The 23,969-nt window shown below is 34.2% G+C and overlaps 1 long non-coding RNA gene across 9 annotated transcripts in view; it reads left to right on the top strand.

Annotated features, from left to right (window-relative positions):
- The window catches only part of LOC143305798 (uncharacterized), a 179,391-nt gene extending 157,548 nt beyond the window's left edge, over positions 1-21,843 (top strand). The window contains exons 5-9 of one of the 9 annotated variants that reach the window (XR_013062957.1): positions 14,990-15,060; positions 19,301-19,473; positions 19,541-19,717; positions 19,774-19,983; positions 21,268-21,843. This is a non-coding gene — a long non-coding RNA (uncharacterized LOC143305798). The other 8 variants (XR_013062959.1, XR_013062960.1, XR_013062958.1 and 5 more) reach the window with 8 other exon arrangements.
- Positions 21,844-23,969: the final 2,126 nt, after the last annotated feature.

The following is a 23,969-nucleotide window of genomic DNA, read 5'->3' as shown; positions in this document are numbered from 1 at the left end:
TAGGAAGCAAGGGGAAACGATAATTGGAGAACGAGGGGACGGACGTGGCTGACGAGAGAAGGGTGGCTGAAGTGGAGAACGCGTAGCAATCGACGCCGCAAATTATCTGCAATTATCCCATCTATATTGCTCGTTGGTCTGGGTCCTCAACTCCAGACAGACAGACCGAATGTCAGGTATCCACGTGCCACCCTTATTTCTTCTCAAAGAAAGGTACTGTCGGCTGCGCGTTTCGAGCTCCAGTGAACGTGTAAAATAAAACATACCGGCATTGAAAATAAATTCCTTTTCGTTCGTCGACGTTCACGTAAACACATCTGCACGCTAGCAGATCGTTACAGTTCTCTTCGTTCGAGGGCTGTTAACAAAATATTTTCACGAAAATGTTGGATGCATTTAAAAAAGAAAATTAAAATTTGCAATTTAGATAAAAAGATTTTGAACAACCATTCGTAAATATGCATTAAATACGTAATAATCATAATTATATTGCAGATATTTTATCATTTAAATGTGCCTTCTCGTTATATTTCTGTAATTATTATTAGTGGTATCCACTATTTGCCACTAATAAGAAATTGTCATAAAGTAAAAAAAATTATTGCAATTTGAATAATTTTATTATATTTATGGTTTTTATTTTTATCTTTTAATACATTTTCAACAGAAATATAATCCAAGAGAACACCACGTTCACAGATCTATAGTTCGTAAATCAGTTGTGCAATTGTACATAATTGTCTTTTGTATTATACTGCTGGCATAGTACATATCTTGTTCTCACGACGCAGGACTTATTAAACTGTTAAACACTCGCATACAACTTCCTCCTACTATCCCGGAAGATGATAGTTTAATGAAGTTGATATATTATGGTTTAACAAAGTTAAACATCGGCCAGAACAATATGGAAGTGAATTATCGGTGTGGCAAGTACATTATATTATACAATGACAGAATAGGAATATATGTTATGTAACTTATGCATTATATTAATTTTACATAAAATAACAAGTTTCTTGAATAATAATATATTTGTATTTTATATTAACAAATTCCTTACTTCTATAAAATAATTAAAATTCTCATACACACCTGATCCTTTCACCTGACAAATTCAAAAATCCATTTTTTTTAAAATGCATGTGCATCGGGGAAGTGCATCGCTACACTTTATTTGAGATATCTCTGAAACTATTCTGTTTTCAACTAGAAATGTTTTAAATGTTCTAAATGTTTTAATTTAGAATAGAGACGTCTGAAAACAAAATAAAAATTTCATTTTTATTGCTTCAAACTTATTTTTATAATGGACCTAGAGAAAAGAGAATGCGGGCATTAAAAATTTTTATCCCTGAGATAGTAAATCGGGATAGTTATTAGTGGGGAGTCGTGTTTTACTGGTTCACAACGCTACTTTTACTAATCTGATTGTAAAAATTTTCATTTCGTAACATCTGCGACGAACAACTTCGCTGCGGTTTGCCGTTACTTGCCGCAGGAAATCAGACTTTCTGTGAATCGAGGCCAATTTCTTGAAACTCTGAACAACCGTCATATCTTCGAGATAACCTTTACTTCTTCGTTCGTTCGAATTCAAAATCAATTGAGAGGTAAATTTTCATTTTAGATGTGTTTTTTACCATCTAACAGGTTTATTTATTACAAAATAAAAATATGTGCGTGTAAACTGATCCAAACATATCTTGTTTCCTCTACTTATAACTGTAGTAATTAACAATATTCTCAGTATTAAAGTTAATTTAGAAAATGATGTAATTCTTCACTAATTAAATCACAAGTTCTACGGGAAATATTTAATTAATAGCTGTTGGAAAAAGTTTTTGTAGATATATTACAAACTTTTAAAAACAAATAAAGTTCCCTTGAAATAAATGCTTAATTCACCCTTAAAATACGATACTAATTATAAGTACAAATACTTAAATGAACCTTTCAACTGAGAATCAAGTTTTAATTAAATTATCTGTGTTAATCGATTGGAGAAGTTTCTATTTCTTTGAAACTTTGATTTAATAAGTAGAATAATATTACGAATCTGCTTAATTAGTTTGCATATTAATTAATACGTGACGTGTAAGTGAATGGATTTTTTAAAAATTTTGAAAGCGATGAGGTCATTTTAAAAAGGAATTATATATTATTCGATTAATCGAAATTTACACTCATGCGGAACACAAATATGTACAGATACCAGTTGCAGTCAGGGTTTAAACTTGTTTGAGCATTCTTTACAACAATAAAACAACTCACGGTTCTGCAAACGCTACAAAGTTTGCAACTGTTGCAAGCAATTTATGATTGTTCAGAAAAACGTTGATTGTAAATGTTTTATACACCGTTATCAAAGGTTTGCTCGGAAGTTGAATTAACGAGAGTTGCGAAAATTTTAAAGCTATTCCAGAATCATAGCTTATTTACCATTTAACGATATTGAGATTTATAAACTTCATTTCTCTATTAGTATATTATTAAATTTATTCTTTTTACATAAATTATTTTAGATAATAATTGAAGTGTTATAGTATGAAAATTTAATAAAATTAAAGGTAATTAAATTTATATTACTCATTTTCTTAATTAACCCTTTGCATTCCAGCTAATTTTATTATGTAACCTACCATCAACTACAAAGCATTTTTATGGTACCATTTTAATAAGGCATTTTAGGGTCCAGTGAATATTAAAGAATTTCACGTTTTGAAATCTGTCATACTTTATTATCTACCTAGGGCTGTTATGGCAAGTGACACTGTATTTGTTTTTAACGATAGAAAATTATTTCAACCCACGAAATTCTTTGTGTACTGAGCATACCCATCTGCTTTCTCATTTAAAAATAATTAATAATGACGCCTATGAAATGCAAAGGGTTAAATTATGAGTTTTTGATTTTGAAGACTTCAAAATTTATCCAGAAAGAACATGGTAGTATTAACATTTAAAAAATAAGTTTAGATATTTAAAAAAATAAGAAAGGTGAAAATCGAAGTCTCACTCGGTGGTAGAATGATCAGCGTGAAGCCAGTGTGATATGAGCATCCGACACTTGTGAGTTCAATACGAAGTTGAAAGTTTCTACAGTTGGCAAGAAAAGTGTTGCCAAATGAAATAGCAGCGAATGTATCAAAGTTCTAAAAAAAGAAATCAATGACCGTACAATCTGTCGCGGTTTCCTTAAGAAGCAAAACTTTACTACTCGGATTTGATCTTGGGAACGGCCGGATGAAATTGCCCATAAGCACACCCAGAGTCTCTCCCAGTGGTGGGCGAGTAAAAGTGCGACTTATCGAAACTCTTTCGAAACTTTCGCGAAAGGTCTTTTCCCCGGCTCATCACTTCAGGTTTCCTGCCTTATTGACTTTAAGCCCGCCATTTAGAAACTCTCTGTTACCTCACGCGTTTGGAACAATCTGACCCCCTGTCACCTGATTACTTCGCTTCTTACCAGACACATCAATTGACAAAACATAAATTCACATTGAAAATAAATTTTTATTACGTTACCAGTTGCTGTATCTGTATTTACGATAGGAGTTCATCCTTTTCTTGAAATTTAAAAAATAATAATTTTCATGAAACACGCATTATCAGATTATTAAATAAAATAATAATAAAACACGATCCCTGTCCAGAATCCAATTTCACCGTCAATAAAATAAAAACTTTTGGTATAGTGATTTCATGAACACACGGGGGGGCACCGTATCCAGAAGATCGAAGAACACGTTTAACGACCGTAGTCATTCATGCAGGAAAGTTAGAAGGATTTCGGGGTAGCATGTGATCTGAATCTCGATATTACATCACGCCAGGATTTCGGGAGGACAACGATAAACGTTCTTACGATACCTCGTTTCTGCCCCTTCGAGGTCGAATGTCGTACCTTCAACCGGTCATCCTCTTTACCAAAATCCTCGATATCCTCTAGGGTTTCTTATAAATTAAATTGAATCGATATAATTCGAAGACACGATCGAGGCAGGGCTACACACGTCCGGCAGAAAATGTCATGGTAACTCAATGTATCGTTGCACAGTGTTTCTCAACATCTCTCTATTTTATCACTTTGATATATATAATATTGGCCAACGGCCTTAGTCACTTAGGCTATACCGGTACCCGTAAGATCACCGAAGTCAAGCTAAGTGAGCACGGTTTGCTCAGAAATGAGTTACCGTGTGCTGTTGGTCTAGAACTGGGGGGATATGAAAAGAAAGAAACAAAGAGTCACATTAGGGATCAAAAATAAGTGAAACGAAAATGAAAGTAGGGAAAGATTATTTAAGATTGAACTAAAATGAATAATAATTATTTTCGAGAAAATCCAAATAAATATCAATTGTAATAATTCGTGTTTCATAAGGGTGGTAATTGATTAAAATTTCAAAGTAGGGCTGACAGACTTTCATTGAGAACCACTGTATTACATGGAAAATGGTGAGGAGGATGCGTGAAATAGATACGCGTACAGGTAGACATATCAGTTCCCCTCGTAGTGAATTAAATAGACCATGTCTGGCCCAATCCCTGGCTTATTGGATCCCTCTCTCCCTCGGAAAGTGACCAGAGTTTCACTTACTGCCCTTCTAGCCTCTCTCGAGGGCATTGCGTTGATAGCCACATCACTATCCCTCGATATACCCACGGTAACGACTCGATTACCTGGCCATGATGACTTTCTAATTATCATTCCTAAAACGTTAGCACTGTCCAATAGCAGGTAAACGATAAATAAAGTGTTAGAATTCTTCTCTGCCTTATCTCACTTTGCTCGATTTTATTATTCGAAAGTGTTCAAATGAATATGATTTTGTATCCAGGGGAGAAAAATTTAATTCATAAAAAAAAAAGAGAAACGCGTATTGGAATAACGAGATTACTATCGCGCAATCGTAAACGACGTTATTCGCATTGCTGTTTTACGTTACGTGTCCATGCATATTTTGAGAGAAACAATGTCGTCTCTAGTGGCGCATAACCGGGAACCATATGTATAAAATCCTACGGTAATTTCGAGAATATTTTTGCTACAAAAAAGGTGGCAATAATATCTACCTGTGTTTAAACAGATAACTGTACATTTAAAGCGATAAGTTTAATTTGTAGCAATTTAGGAATATTCGTTCAATTGAATATTGAACAAGAATACAAGAACCTTTATTAGACTGATAATAGTATTTGAATTAAGAATCTAGGCAATGAATAAAAATAATATGGAATTATTAAATAGATTTAAATGTGAAGAGTTTAAAAATGTATTTGGTCTTACTGCAGATAATGAATTGCTAATTGTGAGAATTAGGTCAATCAATGCCAATCGTATGAAGACAGTGCAGTGAAGTTCATTGCTCAACTGTTTTTTTCAGAATGGGGAATGAAAGGTACACAAAAGGAGGAACACTGATTATATTGGTGACAATGATTATAATATAAAGATTCATTGAATGAAATTTTCGTAAAAGTAACATTTCATTGAAAAGATTCTTTTTAATATAAAAAGCTTTTTTACTATTACTTATCCCTCATTCATTTACTAGGTACAATGAGATTATTGGATCAGAACATTTTCAACTACCAATTACCTTTGTGCTTGGTTCAACTAATTACACAAAAGCCGTTAGAATTTCAATTAAAATTAAATATGTAAGTAAAGTGAATACCTTCAGTCATTAAACTGTAGTATATAACTTACCAAATATACAGGAATATCAACTTAAAAATAAATATACAATTTTTGAATGAAAAACTATGGCTCTCTCCATGGTCTGTCGTCCAAGGGTTGAGAAAAGATTTTAGAAGGGGTGGCTAATTCGTATTTTAAAAGGGTCAGGCCCTTCCTAATCCCCACCTAGGGTGGGTAGTTGCACCAATATATACAAGTAATTAAAATTATACACATATTCCACTATTGACACAAATATTTTTCAAACGGTTAAAAATAAAAAATTTCAAAAACTTCTATTGTATCTACGTCAGGTTTCAATATATTGCTCAAAATAGAAACTTTTGAATGAAAGAAAGTCACTGTATGTACAAATAACAGGAGACATCTGTGACAGGTTAAAGACAAAGGTGAGACTCAATATTGAAGTAAAGGTAGAACACTGAAAGGGCCCTGAAGATAGAAGGGTAGAAAAAAAGAGAAGCGAAAGAGAGTAGAGCCATTCGATTCTTAGAGGCTGATAATTTACGAACTAGCTGGATCGGAATCACCTGGCCCTCCCCCCCACCCCGGTATCTTCCCAAACCTACACCTCTTCTTTTTCCACCCCTTCTGTCTGCGATTTAGTAGCCAATTTCTAAAGTGCGAGGCGTTGCTGCTACTTAGACGTTACTCCCTTTTAGGGGATCGAATGGCATGACGGAATACGAGGCACGAAGGAAAGAACGGAAAAGACTACGAGGTTACAGTTGAGAGTTAGAAAATGGAAGCTTCAATTTCAATTTAAATAGTTCTTGCCTCACCTTTGGAACGGTAGAATCTTTCCCTTTAGTCGATACGTCCGTTATTTCGTTTTCAACCACCATTACGTATGTATACGTACACGGAAAATGGAAGAAAGCGACCAAAAAAAAAAAAAAGGGAGGAAAAGGGATATATTCCGCGGGAGAGGATAAGTTCTTGCCACAGCTGAAATCCAATATTCGGACAACGAGGGAGAATCTCGGAAGTTTCATCTACCACTTACTTCCTTGAAATTTATATCGTGCTTCAATCTATCTCGTGTTGCATCAGAAGCTTTCTGATACAACAACGAGGTGCGGAAGTAATTGCTAAGAATTATTTCTTCGATAATTAGAAGAGAAACGGAAGCTATTATTAGAATTTCAAAAAATTTTTTTACTCTTTATTTGTTATATTGCCACGAAGTGATTCGACCACTTTTATCATTTATCGTACAGCTGTTCGTGGCAATGTAACGAGAGTCTACTGTACCTATTTAGATGGTTTCAAAATTTCAAATTTCAATGCATTTTTGGGGAAAATTACAGTCACTACCACGTACATAATATTCTATTAACTTCATAAAAGACTAAGTATAGTTAAAATATAAATATTTTAAAATTAATAATGAATTGGTAAGGACAGGTGAATTAAATGAAAATAATGTATCGAATGTGATTATACTGAATAAAAAAAGCTGAATATTTTTTACCTAAAATGAATAAGAATGGCAGCATGGTAATATCTCCAACATTAGCGTAATCCAAGTAAGGAGAATAAATTTCTATCAACCTTTATATAAGCTTATTATGTTAATTCTGGTGCTTCGAGATAGTCGTAAGTAGATTAATATAAAGTATCGATATAAACACGATACAGGAATCAATTATTATCATCGTCAACATATTTTAGAATATTTTAAACATACTTTGAAGACTGTGGGAGGCATATATGGGGTGAAACGAAAAATTCGTTCAATTGAATTTCAATGTTTTTGAAATATTGACTTTTGAAATTGACTATTCTATTCCACACACGAGTACGCAGGATTATCCATTTAAAAAGTTAGAAAGTAATGAAAATCGAAACAAAAATACCTGTACCTAGTAAACACTATATTTTAGTGAAAGCTCTATTGAATCACATTTATCGTGTGCATAGCCTCTTTTGCCACCGATTTCGTTCACAGCAAACCATCAGAATAATAGGCGAACCAGCAAACGCTATGATGAAAGAAGAGTAGAATAAAGAGCGAAAGCGAAACGAGGAGGAGGTGCCCATTCACACCAATTAAATCTAATTACTCCAATTCCTGTAAGGGTAACGTCCATCTAATTATCGTTTGACCGAAGCACGTATTAATAGCAGACCCGTACGGGTTGCACTCGTACACCAAACTGTGTATGCATGTATGTACCGTGTGCATACGTACATATATTTAGATGGCGTAACCTAACGATCAGAAGAAAGAAAGAAAGCGGTCGGTATATAATCGTGGAGGTGGCCTGACGGAGCCACGGGGTCAACGGGGGTTAAATCGTTCCTCTGACGAGACAGTCAGTTGTTGCACAGACCTACGCCCTGTAATTCTTCGGGCAAACTGCAAGCATTGGCGTAACTAGAATCTTTGTTTAGGGTGGGCCCTTAGAATTACTAAAGTTATCGAATATCTCGTTTTATTCAACCCCTCGAATGGTGAACCACTGAAATAACAGGAATTTATTTTCTAAATTTTATACTATTTTTTGAAATATTATTTTTCAGTACCTATATGAAATCTTTTTGCATTTTGGTCGAAATATTTATTTCTAAAATAACAAATTTTTTTTTCATTGATCATTTCTGATTAGAGGGCCAGTCGATATTTTTGGAGGTCCAGGCCCACCCAGGTTCCTATGTACTTACGCCAATGATGGTAAGCAGTGTCATCTTGCCCGTTAGGTTGTTTATGACTGATGATTCGTACAGAAATTCCATACCTCGTTGCCGGAAAATTATTCCATTTATAGAAAGGAGGAAAGAGGGAACCCCTCGCATCAAGATTCCTTCGGGTTCAACGAAGCTTGAACTTTGAATACGACGAGATATTAGGCTCTATATAATGCAGTTTGATGCTACATTGGAGGTTTAACTTTTGGTTCCGCTGGAAGCTGGAAATTACATAAGTGTTTCATAAGCGGCAACTCGTAAATTAGTCGCTCATGATTGATAGATCTTTGTGTAAAACTAAAGTATGTTATTTTTAAACTCTTGGCCATTGATTTAACACACAGGAATCTGATATAATATTCATATAATTATTTGAAAATATTCTTATCAGTTATATATTTTTAATAGAAAAATAGACAATACTTTGAAATCTCTTAATGTTTAATCTGTTAATATCTAAAGAAACTTTTAAACTAAAGGATATAATATAATCTCTATAGAATGCGAGTTGCAATACCAATGACCATGGCCCTGTTTATTAAAAATAATTGGAGTTGCAAAGTTTCCTCGCGAAACCGCAATAGCTCTAATTGCGGTTGCGACGAAACCACTGAACAGTTTGTTCATACAACGTATTCATGCAACTTTCAACGGTGCTGCACTTGCAAACGGCAGCTTTGCATACGTATATGGGACAAGTTTGAGGAACTCGAAGATTGAAAAACTAAGTCTTCTTACGTAACTCGACTCGCAATTTCCAAGTGCAATAACATTTCGTAGGATTTCGAGGTGATAACGGAAATGAGATCAGGAAGCCACTGCCAGCTATGCTGTTTAATTTCCATTAAGTCATCGAACCAAATGTCATGAAATATAAACGTGAAAGCTGATTAAAAGTGTAACTCTGAATTATTACATGAAACGAATAAATCAGAAAATTTTCGAAAAATTCAATAAACCAGTACGAAGCTGAAAATACAACGAATAATTGATTGTTAACTAACTGATAATCAATAATAAATTCTCATCAGTTTCACCAGCAATTCAATTAAAGGGATCGATAAATTGCTCAATACGGTTGATTCCAATCAATCATTTTCCTTTATAATACCATGAAATGAGGTTACGCGTTATTGAAGACAGCAAAGAATCTAATAAATTTCTAGACTTCTTAATATCCGCCCATTGGCTTGGCCCAACACCAGCAAGTATCCCGCTCGGAGCGATGGGAAAAGGTCGGGCTTGCTAGAAACGCCTAATGGCGCCTTTCAATTTGCACATTAATGAATTTTTCACTGAGCATACCTCTTTCCCGCGTTCGATCCGTCGAATAAACAGGCATGTTTCAGTCTCGTAATAACAAGCTATCGTTCGTCCTATGATGTAATAAACGGAAACGTCTGTTCGAACACAAATTACGACCACACCCACGCCTTGCAGGGGTCAATTGCGTTCTGCTATGGCATCTTGAGAAACAACTACAATGAAGAAATGCAGGTGAATTGAGGACGCTTGCAACCAAAGAGGTGCAGTTCCATTTTTACCAACTTTGATTAAATTAAAAATAAATGTCTACAAAATTATTGCTTTAAGGAAACACTGATTAAAAAATATGTATATATTTTCACACAATAAGTATTAATTATTATCATTAGGTTCATAATATTTTTGACAAACTTCTTATAATTAAAAAGATGTCAAAAATGAAATTGCACCCTTCTTGCTACAAGGTCCTTAATTACATATCTGCCATTAACCGTTTTCTCCCTTATTAATAATAAAAATTAGAAATCTTTTTATTAATTTTACAGACTCCTGTAATTACAGAATTCTAATATGTGAGTTTGTAATTTCCGGTACCATTTACTATGTAACCTCTAATATCAGTGACTTGATGTAGGTATCCTTTAATCCATGGATGACGTAAGGCACTTAATTTTCACAGAAGCAACCGAATTACCATATTAATCGACTTTTGAAATGTTTCCGACTGCGTGCATACACTGCATTGAAATGAAATTGAACTTACCTCCTATTGTTAATGTTTGAAATTTGAAATTTGAAAATTGATCAGGTTTTTTATCATGAAAAATACTCAATGTATGTTAAATACAATCTTTCAAATTTTATCAAAATATATGAGTAGATAATGAAGGCAAAATATCTCTTATATAATATTATTTAGAAGCCTAAGTTTTTACAAAAATGGCTTAGTTAATACAAAATGGCCAATTCTTCATTAAACAATATCCAATTCCCAATCACTTATATTTCAAAATGATAATAGAATTTTTAATTTGCTTTGCCATGAGAAATTATGTCTAGTAAGGAGAGGGTTAAAAGTGTAATATCCGGTAAGGGTTGAAAGCGTATATTTTTAGCTATAAAATTGAAGGAATAAATACGACTTCAGAAAATACTTATCCCCTTCATTATTCAAAATTTGTAACATTTGTAAACAGAGATATATATATAAATAACCGAGCAAATAACCCTTTATTCACTCCACTTTTTACATATTCCACGATATGCTAATTACCTTCCCTTAAAATTGAATAACCTCGAACATGGATAGTCTCTTTTTTACTTTCTGCTCGTTTCTTTCTGACCAGCTAGGCCTCTTTCACAGCCGCGAAGCATAAATCACTCCGTCCACGGTCATTACGGACAAAAGCACCGTTATCCTCTTTTCTTCATTCGTTATATTTTGAAATATTTTCTACCCTGGATCAGAAATACGGAACCTTATATATGTGCATAATTCACATATATACTCGAAATCTTGGGAAACGATATGGAAACATATCGTTGGCATACTGAACCAGCTCTTTAATGTTCTACCCCTTTTTTTTATTTCACTTTTTTCCTTTTGTACGTATATTATGGTATCTCTGTTATATTTAAAGTGATAATAATTTGACTGACTTGTTAGAAAAAGGAGAAGATAATGAAATTATCATATTATACAAAAATCCCATTTATGTAGTTATCAACTATCATGCAATTACCCACTATTCATGTTTGAAATAATAACAATATTGTATTTTAATTGGAAAAAGAAGTTTTATTTGTACTTAAAATTGACAAAATATATACAAAGATATGTAATTAGAAATACGAATTTTAAAGAAATAGTATAAAATTTAGAAAATGAAAATAATATTAGGTACAAAATTAATTAAATTAAATTAAAGTTGTGGTTCTCATTCTCTTACTTTCTAATTTTTTTCTAATAAAATCATTGAACTTCAATTTTATCCTTTTTCCATGCTCTTTTTTCCCTATACTTCTATGCATTTCGTTTATTCTGTTGTACGGAATATAACAGTGGGTAGAATGGACTAAGCCTACTACATATCAATATATGTACACCTGAAACCTCTTGCGCGCAGGAAACCCGAGCCGAAGCTTAGCCGAGTCGCCTTCCACCTAGCCATGTTACAACTTTAAAGCACTTTATATAGTACCAAGTCTAACTTCTCTGTATACCGTGGACGAAAATTTAATCACGAATTTCCAACTCTCTTCCTACGTACCGCTATTTCTTAAAAAGTACCCATTATCATTCTCAAGTTAGTTTCTAATAAATGTATCAATACAATGTCCAATTCTTGTCAGACAGTTTTGAGAAAAACTTTATTTTAAATAATAAATAATATTTTTTTAATTTTATTTAAGTGAAAATAAAATATTTCATTTTCTACTGCAGGTTTATTGAAATGTAATATAATAATTTTATTTTATGGAATTTTGCTTTATGTTTAAATTATTGTTTTATTTCAACTTTATGGCATCTAGTATTTTAAATTTCTAAATTTTACCTACCTCTGTTATCAAATTGCTAATATTATACAAATATGTGTTTTTATGTTCGCGGTTGAAAGTGCTTCAAAGTATTACTTTATTTAGCATAATAGTATTCTGAACATTTTATTCTATTCCATTGTATGTATGCTGCATGCATTTGCATGTGTTAACATAAATACCCTCAGGTTAATAATCATAAAAGTTAATGTGATGTATTTTCTACTGTTATATCATGAATTTGAATTTTATTTGAATTACTAATACATTCATTTTTATAAATTTTGGAATAAACTTTTCACTGACATTTATTGTTATATTAGATTGCTGTTTTAAATTAACTTCAGATTGATTGCATTTGTATTCAAATGTTTGTTATTTAGATTCAACATTTTTATCACGCTTTACTGTTTCAATCTTTCAATATCTTTGACTATCATCATTCCTATTAACAATTCTCCACATTTTATGTTCCCTTCAGAATTTCGCATTCAATTCTCCACGGTTCTGTGGGTTTTCGAAATGAATAGCTGGTTGCATTAGGTTTCAAAGTTCCAAAGGGTGAACGAAATCCTTCATAAAATTTCTCGTTGAAATATAGCTCTTCATTTGCATAAACGTACTGAATTTCACGTTAGTTCCTGTAGTATGTGAAAATTGTATCACTCAAACTTCAGATCTATCTATTCAAAAGGACAACTTGTAATAAAACCATGTGTATTACATTATAATAATACGTCAGTATTGAAACATAACGTCAATTCCAAAATAATTAGTAACTCTGTAATCAGCAATTTTATTATTTTATTATTTCTTTAGGAAAGATAGAATTAAAATATTTAATAAATCATTTGAAATATTCTTCAAATCACATAAAAAGATACTTAACATCTATGTTTGTAAGCTTATGAAAATAAGATTCTCTGCTAATTGAATTGCTCTCTGCTCGTCATCATACCTTGCAATAGCCTTTTAGATACTTATACCAGTATTATTAAAAAAGTACATTACGTATGTATGTTTCCTCTTACAAGGCTTCTGTTAATACCTGCTTAAAACATAAATTTCAATCTTGCATTTCTGCTAGTTGAACAGAAGCTACATCTGCAATATAATTAAACAGAATATTTCCAAATTAATCAAAATTAGATTTTCCTTGAAATTTTCTAATTCCTTGGAAACTCCAAATATGATGTAAAAAACAGAAGAGTACTAAAATCTTCCTCCATTAAATCAGAGGTATATTTCTCACAGTACTTAAGTATTCGGAACGTTTCCTCCAAACTTCTCTACTTCCGCCATTGGAAACTATTTTAATCTATTCTGTTACGATAATTAATGACGCCTGCTGTTCTCGTATTTTCACTTAATTTGCGAGTAACTCGTCGATGAACGGCAAGGGGAAAAAAAAGTATATAGGGAAGGCAAGGTTGGAATAGAATAGAAAGAATAAGGCTGTTTGTGCACGATTCAGCCGGAAGCTGAATGCCGTGCAAGCACATGCCTCCCGTGGGATAATCGAGGGAGGTCATGATGGACGATGCATTCTTTCTCTTTCCCAGCAGAGGTAAAACGAAACGGCGGGACAGATGAGCTGAGTTGCCGCTCTAAAAGTTTTTCAGTGCGTAATACGCGGCCGGAAAAAGCGAAAGGGGAGGGCGCAGGAAAACGGAAAGGCGGCCGCATTGTGGTGTATATAGGGTGAGCCACGGAACTAGGACAACTTGTATTTGTGTCACTGTTTGGTCCGGAGGGAAACACTAAGCTCGTAGGAAGGAAGGAAACGTTTTTCCTTTGAAACAAGACGTATCATTTTATTTATTCTTTTTTTTATTCATTTATCTTTCCTTTCGTCGACACAACCGTATGATTAAAAAATTAAATAATTCATAGATCACAAAATCATCATAAAAAATTACATTAAAATCGAGTCTCTCTTCATGGTCCGTCGTTTGAGGATTGAATAATTTTTCAGGCTTCGTAATTTTCTTTCATCTAACTCCTATAAATATTATCCAAAAGGTATAACGTTAAAGATATTTTCTATTTAAATATAGAATGAAATTAACAAATTCATATTTATGTAATATTTTTTAAAAAAATGTTGGATTACCATGACTCACCCTGTATAAGGTTGTTACCTCCAGTTGTAGAATATCTGTAGTAGATGTAATAGTGTTGGTGGTAGTGGTGGTGGCGATGACTCGAGAACGGCTCGGCATCGCAACATAAAATCGCCATTACCGCAGTCGTATGCCGAGTTACGGTACTGCGAACATCTTCCTACCTCTCCATGGTCCTGTAAATAAATACGTCGTTCCATCTTACGTTCTTCAAGCCCCCGAACGTATATAGATCCTGGAACAGAGGAAGTGACAGACCAGCCTTGGCAGTATTCCAATAAAAATCCGGCAATGTTGGGCCACCTGACGTGAAAACGGATTGTGACGCGTGTACGTTCCGGTTGCCCGAAGTCCTGCCTGTGTCAACCTCGCTTGGCCACCAACCAACCCTTAACGGAAGACGCTCTTTTTCCTTCTCTTCTAACCGATTTCAATTACGTATCAAAAATTCCTACGTTTCAGATGTGTACTTTTAAGCTTTCCAACCCTCGCACGGCGGACCATGAAGAAAGCCCCAATTTTATTGTAATTTTGTATTTTATATTATTCTCCTTTTTTCGTTTAAAAATTAGGTTAATTAAGTTTGTAAATTTAGGTCCAGATTTATCCAGGCTTAAAATAAGATAATTGGATATATTATTAATATTATTTTTGTTTATTTCAGGATCCTCCGTCTGCAACAAACGTGTTCAAATTAATGGTGGGACCTTCTCTCCTACGTCGCCAGTTCTCTAGGTAAGATTAGCATATTCAGCTCTGTCTTTAAAATATTTAAAAAATTTTTTTAAATCTACACGTGGAATGATATAAATAGACATAATGTGTGATGTGAATAACTTCCGTAAATGTAACTGGATATGTATAATATCATACTGCAGTGACTCTCTTCATAAAGTTATCTATTGCAATATACTTCAGACAAAGGAAATAAAGGTTGATGTTCATGTCTCCAAGGACTAACGAAACATTTCGATAAAATTGCTATGATACGGCGTACAGCACTTACTATAAGGTTAAATGTAACAATGATGAATCATTCATTATTATTCCCTGGAGAAAGGGGGAAACAGACGCTTGACACGTGCAGTCCCCATCATGATTCACTCTATATAGCCTAATTCTAACCACTGAGCCACGCCATAGCTCTGTTTCAAGTAAATTGTTTAAAAAAATTTGCATTATTTAACAAGCTCTATAATCCAACTGCATGATTTTCTTTCACATTGCAGTTGCAGAATGCAAAATGCAATTGCACTTTCTTTTTAATGGCAATTTTTTTTTTGTTATATATGAAGTATGTAAAAGGTATAAGGAAAGATAATTGAAATAATAGTACTTTATTAGACACATATTTCATATTCGAAAACTTAAAGCAGATATTATAACGGAACTATTGATTCTAGGATAGTTAGGAATATCATCACGAATTCTCGATGAATATTCCTGTTCAGGCAGTCGAACTTATTCCGCGATCGTTTGAAAATAAATGAAGTTTGACATCTACAAATGACGAGAAATCCGGCTGTGCGAGAAACTTTTAGGAAGCAAGACCATCCGTTGCATTACTAGTAAGAAATTGCATTAATTAAAATCGCTGACGTATGAATCAGTAAAATTCCGATTAACTATTTGCGTTTAATTCTTTATTCATATCTAACTCGTTGAATTACGAGGAAAACTAGAAGACGTTTCTCCAAATTATTCTTCCAGTATATGAAACCCTTTCGTTTAAAAATTATACTTTCAACTTCAAGTTAATATCCTTATATGTGTTTTGTAAATTTGGGTCTCGATTGACCCAGACTCCACTATTCAAGGGTTAATTATGAAGTTATTCATCAACGATTTAACATTACGCGTAACAGGAAAACTAGGAAACCTGTTGCGTAATCCGCATGAGAAGATTCATGACAACATAACTTCAATAAGCACGAGTGCCACTGATACGATTTCAATTTATGGATTTTATCTTTAAGATGAAATGATGCATATTTGAGGATAGAAAAAGAAATAGCTTTTTGATAAAAAAGTTGATCGATGAATTTAATTGTATTTAGTTGCTTATAGTAGTTTTTAATCATATTTAATTTAGTACTAATTATCATTTCCAGTTCCTATATTCGATCAACTTTTTGTACCATTAAATACACATAATCCTATCTGGCTACTGTCAAATCGTTTTCATACATATACCTGACACTAAAACGTATGAAAAAAGTTATGCTAATTCACGAAACTATCACCATATGGTCATATATATATATCATTGGTAGAATAGTTTATGCGATGGTATGCAACGATGTGCTTGATGTGACCGGAAGGGTCGTGACGTTTGAATTACCGTCGCGATTTATACTAGAGCTGACTAATGCCTGACTTATATCCCTGATTTATACTTAAGCTATGTAACGGCTGCGCATGCATAATACAAACTTTTAAATTCTGCCAAGTATCATTTGTTTTTATTAAATGATTCTATGTTTGCTCGAATTAGCAATGCATTAGTGAAACATTTCTCATGTGTTTTTTTCTTGTTCTTTTTTTCTAACGTTTCATCAATGCCACAGTGAAAAATTATGCATGCGATAGGTCACACTGTAACTGTAAATTGTAATTATCCAGAATACCATCGTTTCATTTGTCAATTCATTCAAGATTTATAATGTAGAATTTTTTAAGTAACATCAATATCATATTAATTAGAAAATTCTAATTAGAGTCAATATTATGTTAATTAGAAATTAATTAGAGAAACCAAATTTTGATTTGTTTTAGTATAAAGACTACAGTTTTAGTGGGGTGCATTTTTTTTTATATAGCCTGTATAGGACTCTAACAATAAGAAGAGAGCGAGACAAGAGAACGTGTGAATTGATTAATGAGCCCCACTGTGAATGAATAAACCCCCAAAGAAATGTCAGCAAAATCGAATAAATCGTTCCGTTAAGTATTAAATCCTGTGGAACCGCTATGTGCACTTTGCAAAAGTGTGAAGCTAGAAGTGGTTGTAAAAAGTAGAGTCGAGACTGCAGCTGTTTAGCCGCCTCGTAAAAATGTCTCTGCGATCTAAACGCTAGTTGCATTGTCTTTCTTTCCGCCCTCGTGTCCACGTTCCTTCTATATTCTTCCGTTTCCGAGTCACATATCACGTTCGTTCGTAGACGATACTTTGATTTTCTACTTTCAACTGGAAATACGGTGTTTTTATTACCCTTGTTGATATATTGCTGTCGTGAAAAAGAATTTTAACAATTTTCTGGGATCCTAATACTCTAATATTCTAATGTTTTAATATTCTAATATTTTAATATTCTAATATTCTAATACTCTAATAATCTGAGTATTCTAGTATTCCATTGTTCTAAAATACTAAGATTCTGGAGTTCTGAGATTCTAAGATCCTCTCCTATTAAACACTCGACATTGATGTATAAGAGGAGCAGGACTTTAGAGTTATTGTATAATAAGAATAAAAAAATAGAACACAAAGAGCAACCTGTAGAATTCTCACTGCCGTTATTGAAGAGGTTTCAATACATCCAATCCTTAAGACCCTATCCTACTACATCCGGCCACAAGCTAGCCTGTGCCAGGTGACTATCTCGAATTACAGAACCTGGGCTTTGTAATGCGAGACCATGATTCTTCTTGATACCTACAAGGGACGAATTATTTGTACTTCCACATTTATTGGGTTTCAAACGATGCTCAATGGTTTTAATAATATCAACCAAAGTAGGTACATATATCATACAGTACTAACATCAAACACCCTTTCTTACAAAATACCAATGTCATATATATTTTAATTACAATTCAATACAGATCTACATTTTTTTAATTAAAAAAAATTTGTAGTTTTTATTGGCATATGAAGGGCTACTAATTTTATATTACAAATACGTTTATTTTTGAGTAAATTAGTCTATTTTGTAAATTCAATTTATTTCAATTAATTTAAATCAATTTAAATTAATAAGCTAACATCATATATATATAGCATTTCTAACGTTTCTGGTAATAATAAATATTTATTCAAGTGGGAGTACAATTTTTTTAACCCTTTAAGTATATTCTCTGTCGCTCTGTAGTAGCCAGGACGCGGTGCAAGAGAAACGGTCTACGCCCTAATCGCTCGGCCGCATCTCTCGTACTTGTGCCAGTGTTCTCGAGCACTCGCTCGTTTCCCGCCCCCATTATTTTCGCTAGCACGGGGTTGTTTCTGACGTCCGGCGACTTCTACTGCTAGACTACTACTCCGTATATATTATACACATATAGTCATTAGTCGATTCCCATCATTTTATTTGCAGATACATATACAGAAACGTAGTTTCAATTTAAAGATTTAAGTACGTGGGAATTCGTTTTCTGCCTTCATATTTTCTTTTATCAGGAATGATACTTATAAGACAGTAGGTATTTAATTACGGTGATTTGTGTGCAAAAACAACCTTATATTGCGTATTATTTTAAAAAAAATCAGGACCTTAATTTTCTACATTCATTAACCAGCAGTAGATTGTCATCCATCGTGACAGTACAGTGGCGCAATTGTAATTATGAGATAGGGGAGGTAAAAAAATTGTTAAAAATATTTTTTGGAATTTTTGAAAATATTCTGGTATTTGTTAAAAAAACAATTTGTTAAATTGACCAATTTGTCAATTGATTTTTTCCATTTTCCTAGTTGCGCCACTGCATCATGCTACTAATTAATATCACATCAACTTCTATTAATAAATTACTTGGACTCTTTGAAAATTAGTCCTGTACAAATCAAAATGGAAGTGTATAGGTACACATGAATTACAAATGATGCGAGCGTTACTAGGGAATATGATATATGAGTTTGCAGTAGATACATGTTACGTGTACATATATGTACAGAGACAGACACACACGTGTTTACATACGATGTACATGTGGATATACGATTTCATGGTATGGTACATGGTATGCCTGTGTATTCCAGGTGCGGTATGCAGTATGTCGATATCATGCAGCAGTGCCGAAAATATGCGGCGAATATGTGTATATGCTTGCACGTAGATACGTACCACATAGACAGGCACAATAAGCGAGAGTATGCGATCTGCCAGTTTGCACCGTACTTTGGCATCTGTCTATTCGTCTCTTTGGTGATTGGTCTGTTTTTGTTTGATTCTTTACATGTCTCCTCTTTACACATCTCTTTCCTTTATCTCCATTTCAGGAAGCTGAATACAGAGAATAACGTCATTTTTCACGATACATAAAAAAGTGGTTGACAAGTCAAATTTATTCAACATTCTTGTTAGTTATAAAGGAATCTGGACACCTCTATCACTGGTCCACATCTCCTATTTATAAAGGGGAGGATCTATAAAGGGAACATCAGGAGTCTCTTGAGGTAAGGGTACTATGTAACACCTTGAAAACCTTGCGATCCAGACGTCCACGTTTCAGTGAACGTGGCCCTTCAGCCACAACACATTCAAGGAATTCCATGTCCACGGAATTCCATGAAGAGACTCGCTCTATATGTGTACAAAGGGCACATACACTCTACCTCCATCCCACAGGAAAGGAGGAGCACGTGGCTGATGGTAAATTGACACCTTCCTAGACTGAACCCCATAGACTTAGGAACAGTGGTGTTCAGGGTTACTGAAATTGGTAAGGTTTATCCTGTTTCATAATTACTAAAGATTCTGATATGTCTGCCCATATGGTCAGGTAACATATCTCCTTCTATCATGAAATTTTTCTATCGTTTCTATAGTGTAATTTTCATTTTTTTTTTTTTTCTATCGTTTATTCTTCTTTCCCATTCTTTCGCAATACCACGCCGTTCTTGTCTCCTTTTGTATTCATCCCTTTTGGTTACCTACCATTACTACCTAGTAGGTACCTACCATCTCAGCTGTCCCGTGAACGCACTGTTTGCTTCTCGTTACTGGGATATTTGTTTATGATTTGATACCGTGTTCCTGGGTCATAGCAAATAATATAGGTGGCTCGTTTCACAGGGGGCAGTGGTGCTTGATATTTCAGACCGTGATCGAGAAAATATATCATCCACCATCGATTAGATAATTCCCTGAATTATTCTTCCATTTGAATTTAAGTTAGAATTTGAAGCAGCTTGAATTACGAATGAGATCACAAAATCATTGACTTCTTTGAAAAATATAAATTTTAACTTTAGAAATCGATCCATTCAAAAGTTATAGTTGGCATACTTTTGAGATTATTTTTCTATCTATCAAATTGAGAGGCCATATTACCATCCTCGCTCTAACGTAAGCAGAGAAGGGATATATAAATTTCCGACAGAATTTCGATAGTAGGTACTTCAGTATTTTGAAATCGATGCAAATATCGAGTAGCAGGGTTGTCACGGCTGGAATTGGTGGGGGAGCACGTTCTCTATTTTGCTGGGAAATCACTCCGATCGTAGCCTGAACTGGGCTAGGAAGCAATCTCGCGAGACGACAGGATCGCACGAGTCGTTAACGAAATTCGTTAACGACATTCGTGCGTTCGAGCGAAATGAGGTTGGGTAGTTTAATCGAACGATCTCTCAAACGTTTTCCTTTTCTATTCCCTTTTACCTTCGCCAAGATGAAAATCGAATGAATCAAACAATGGTACCCTCGTTCATTCGTTTCGACGATTGCTCTTCAGGTTTTCATTATTTCATGTATCAACGTTTCTCAATGTAAACGATTTCAAAGCTAAACAAAGGAGTGGATCTCTTCGATGTCATCATTTAAAGCATTCATTCATAATTTAAATTATAAAATCCTACACCCAGTGCCGATTTAGGGAGAATCTAAAGAAGGCTATATCTATGGACACCCTTCAAAGTATTCCATTTATTATATCAAAAAATTTTTAAATATGAAATCTACTATAATTATGAAAATTTTTAATTTCATTTCTATTTTATGGCCTCAGGATTATTAATCCTCTTCTGACTACAACTGTGTAAACGTATAAGCTATGGAGGATAGGACACTCAACAGTAAGCTTATGCATCAAAGAAGAATGTCGTAGAAGAAAACTTAAGCTCAAGGGGATTTCTAAGCTCTGTTCTTTACCCTTCGCGGCATGACCGGTTTGTTTGACCCCTTGGATCTAAGCCAAATAGGAATTGGCTATTGACCAAACCAATGGTACCTAAATTACTGGTGCACCACGCGACCGTTGTACACGGAGGGTAGGTACTTGGCCCTTGTTAGGTGTCGTGTATTTGATTGTCTACGTTATGGTTTATTACAGACTAATATCGCGACAGCCGCGTATCTCCTATTATCACTGCGATAAGCATCGTTATTCTACGTTGTACCGTTTCGTCGCGAACATGGGGAATCTAATAAATCCTGCTTTGTTATACTGTCGCTTAATCTGTTGCAATTATTCAATATACGATGCAATGAACAACACCTCCAAAAATCAATATCTAAGAAATAACATTGCATTTTTGAGGTAAACGTAACAAAACATAATAACAAATTTTAAATAAAATAAAAGATGATTTTAAATAAAATAAAAGATGTTTAATTGGTAGTTTAATCACCTTATATCATAATAAATTTATATAATTTTCAATACTGTTAAAACACCTCGCTAAGGAATAATATAATTTATCGCAATTAAAGTTTCATTGGAAAGAATTGCTGCTTTGATTGTAATGTAAGACAGTGAAAAGTTAATTTGCGGCCGGTCGGAATTAGTAATTCAAATCGGTGTTAAAATTCGAAGGCAGACTTTAATCGATCGGTGGACTGGTAAAATTGCAGACTACGGGAAATCTGAAAATAAAGAAGGAGAAAAGGTAGCGGCGAACGAGGGAGGGAAAACGTCCTCCTTAAGAAAAATAGAACTGATGTAGAATGGCGACGACGTCGACGAAATTCCCTTGAGTTAGAGGAACAACGGCAGTTCACCTTCTACGCTGCATCTCCTTTGTATATTCGAAGGATTTCCACTAATGAAATAATTAAAATTACAAAGCTCTGTGTAACGACGACGAGCACCGGAAAAGGGACGGTACAAAAGATTGCAGCTTGGAATCTCTCCGGTGCTTTCCGCACCCCATTGCACGTTCGTCACCTCGATTCTATCAGATTTACCATCTTTCTTTATCTACCGTCAGCTCGCGGACAAATCAATGAAAGCCAATGCGAATTTACCCCTTCAAGAGTACATTATCCGATTTGCAACATTGTGAATTGCAACTCTTTTCTCTCACTATTTGCTTTATATCAACATTCGTGTGCAAAAATATTAGACCGTGGCCTTTTTATGGTGGTACGTTTGAATTATAATTAAGTAAAACATTTTTTAATACATTATTGTCTAAGTATCAAATGAAAAATGTTTTGAAAAATAATTAATATTAAAAGTTTGATTATAAGAATCTTCAGTAGATTATTGAATTTCAATAAAAATTAATCGCATTAAATTAATTAGGAAAATTGAAATAAAGACTAATAAGCTGACATTCGATATCAGCAGAATTTGCAGTTTTTAAATGAATATTATACGACGTACAGAAACTGAATCAAATGCAAAAAGGTTATATCGTTGGGCGATAAATACTCAGAGCAATATGTGAGATGCAATCTACCAACTGCAACCGTATATACGTGCTGGCAAACTAAACAAATACGAGCACAGCTTCTAACTTTGATTACCTGTTTCACGAGAGTCCTACTATGTAGGCTTCCAAAACGTTGCGATTGTTTCACGAAAGCCTCTACAACTAGCCATCTGGTACTCTCGTTTATTGCACTTCCGGTCACATTATATGTACATCACGAATGCAGACCGTTTTGAAATCTTTTAGCTAGTCAATTTCAATTGAATTATTAAAAATTGAAAGCTAGCATGTACCACAAATAATGCTGAATCAGACAATAATTCATTGAAAATAAAAAATTCTATTGTGATTTAATTTTTTGATAAATCCTTGAATTTTTAAAATGTAAAAAGATTAAATTCTATGAGAAAGGAAAAAAGATGTTTCGCTCAATAACCACGTAATCCTGTTACCAAGAGAAAAACACCATATCGAGCCAGCTCGTTCAATCTGGCTACTTTCATTTTTCTGTGGAGGGTAGTAAGGTAAGTTCGAAGGGGACATGGTCCCTGAAGATCAGAAAGAGGCATAATCTTCTATCTCTGCTTACTTGAAGTCGTAGCCGACCTAGTTAATGCCAGTCGCGTCTACGATGGAGAGATTCACTAAGAAAGAAGCTCCAACGAGCGTGACTAATGCGAGGTTATACGTATACGTTTCTCCGGATAGATACAGAAAAGGGAGTAAAAGGGAGCAGCTCCAGCGGCTGGTTCGCTTGACAAGATAGTAGCCTCGCTCGGTAGAGTTGCGGACGAAAAACGTATTCAGAAAGCAAGCACAAGCTACGGCGAAGCCGTTGTATCCACCGACAAATACGACGCATCCCTCTTCGCCGTCCCTTCGAAAGAAAATGTTCAATGTGCCCGTAGACAAAGAGCGAGAAAACGAATAAGGGGTTAAAAGGAAAAGGTAACAAGAACAATGATCCTTCGATCCGAACTCAATAAATTACTACCATTTAACGAAGTAATCCATACCGTTTTATCGCCTTCCTGTCTATATATTTTACTGTAAA

Source organism: Osmia lignaria, chromosome 11 (assembly GCF_051020975.1).
Source record: "Osmia lignaria lignaria isolate PbOS001 chromosome 11, iyOsmLign1, whole genome shotgun sequence".
In the NCBI taxonomy this organism is placed as follows: Eukaryota; Metazoa; Arthropoda; class Insecta; order Hymenoptera; family Megachilidae; genus Osmia; species Osmia lignaria.
This window is presented reverse-complemented; position numbering and strand designations above follow the sequence as displayed.